This window comes from Palaemon carinicauda, chromosome 14, assembly GCF_036898095.1.
Source record: "Palaemon carinicauda isolate YSFRI2023 chromosome 14, ASM3689809v2, whole genome shotgun sequence".
Classification (NCBI taxonomy): domain Eukaryota; kingdom Metazoa; phylum Arthropoda; class Malacostraca; order Decapoda; family Palaemonidae; genus Palaemon; species Palaemon carinicauda.
Genome location: NC_090738.1, coordinates 119,052,590 through 119,055,089, shown reverse-complemented (window position 1 = coordinate 119,055,089; position 2,500 = coordinate 119,052,590).

Here is a 2,500-nt window from a genome sequence, read left to right as displayed (position 1 = left end):
TATCATAAATAGGGTTCATAAACTTGAACAGCGAGGATACCCTCAGACGGAGTCCTAGTAAACCGAGTGACACCCCAAGCTATACAGTACTTCCTTAATATGCTGACACTTCTAAATTTGTGGAAATCTCCACCATCATGGAAAGATACTTTCCTAAAGCAATGATACTTTTTCAAAGGTTTTTGCACTCTCGGTACAAATCGAAAGTTCACACAGTACATTTATTTCTGTCCAGGGGCTTGGGATATATATATATATATATATATATATATATATATATATATATATATATATATATATATATATATATATATATATATAATATATATATATATATATACACATATATATATATGTATATATATATATGTATATATATATATATATATATATATATATATATGTATATATATATATATATATATATATAATGTTTATTTAACACGAATCACTATCAAGAAAAAACTTAGAAAAGTCTACAACGCTAGGTACTTCATTCACCTATACACAAAAGGGCTCATCATACTCCAATCAAACATGAACTGCCATCCACCTCCATATAGTATATACCCATATGATCCATGGATGATAAGGTTATTTGATTCATCTCTATATACCTTTTTCGTCTTCTTTCTCCTACCTACTTGCACTTCTTAATTTTCCAACTCTTCCATTAACCTATTATTGTCCATTTTATTTTTAAAAGAACATATCTCGTAAACACTGAACCATCCTTCACCTACACACAACTTTTTAAAACTATGTATTGCCATATTTATTATTATTATTATTATTATTATTATTATTATTATTATTACTAGCCAAGCTACAACCCTAATTGGAAAAGCAAGATGCTATAAGCCCAAGGGCTCCAATAGGGAAAAATAGCCCAGTGAGGAAAGGAAATAAGGAAATAAATAAATGATGAGAATAAATTAACAATATATCATTCTAAAAACAGTAACTGTCAAAACAGATAAGTCCTATATAAACTATTAACAACGTCAAAAACAGATATGTCATATATAAACTATAAAAAAAACTCATGTCAGCCTAGTCAACATAAAAACATTTGCTCCAACTTTGAACTTTTGAAGTTCTACTGATTCAACTACCCGATTAGGAAGATCATTCCACAACTTGGTAACAGTTGGAATAAAACTTGTAGAATACTGTGTAGTATTGAGCCTCATGATGGAGAAGGCCTGGCTATTAGAATTAACTGCCTGCCTAGTATTACGAAGAGGAAAGAATTGTCCAGGGAGATCTGAATGTAAAGGATGGTCAGTTATGAAAAATCTTATGCAACATGCATAATGAACTAATTGAACGACGGTGCCAAAGATTAATATCTAGATCAGGAATAAGAAATTTAATAGACAGTAAGTTTCTGTCCAACAAATTAAGATGAGAATCAGCAGCTGAACACCAGACAGGAGAACAATACTCAAAACAAGGTAGAATGAAAGAATTAAAACACTTCTTCAGAATAGATTGATCACCGAAAATCTTGAAAGACTTTCTCAATAAGCCAAATTTTTGTTCAATTGAAGAAGACACAGACCTAATGTGTTTCTCAAAAGTAAATTTGCTGTCGAGAATCACACCTAAAATTTTAAAAGAGCCATACAAATTTAAAGAAAAATTATCAATACTGAGATCCGGATGTTAAGGAGCCACTGTCCTTGACCTACTTACAATTATACTTTGAGTTTTGTTAGGATTCACCTTCATACCCCATAAATTGCACCACGCACTAATTTTAGCTAAATCTCTATTGAGGGATTCACCAACCCCACATCTACATTCAGGGAATGGAATTGATGCAAAGAGAGTAGCATCATCTGCATATGCAACAAGCTTGTTTTCTGGGCCAAACCACATGTCATGTGTATATAGTATGAAAAGTAATGGGCCAAGAACGCTACCCTGTGGAACACTGGAAATCACATTTCATATATTTTCACAATACTAATCCATACACCATACATACTGTGAAAACTGTTAGTTTTAACAGGTTCAACTTTTTTTTTATTGCACTTCACGTCTAAACTTCACTAGTTAGAGGAGAGTTGGCTTAAAATCCCCTTCAAACTTTTCTACGTTGATTTTTATAAACTACGTGTTTTCCTAATCTTTTGTCTTAACCTACTATCTTTCTTGCTTCTTCTATTTAACAAATCTATCTTTCTGATTTCCCTTTACTATCATTATCTTACTCTTATCAATATCTACTCTTGTTTCTCCTCTTGTAAGCACTTAAACTCTTTTACTAGTTTCTGAAGTTACTCTGCTGTTTCTAAAGAAAACAGTATCATCTATAAATAGTATTCATTCCATACCTCATTCAAGATTCAGTTTTCACTTCCGTCCACTTTCCTTTCTCTGATCTCTCACATCTCTCCATTCATAAAGACACCGGACAACAACAATGAAAAAGAATCCTCTTATCTTAGTCCCCATTTCACACCAAACCACTTACTTTCCCTTCTAAATATTC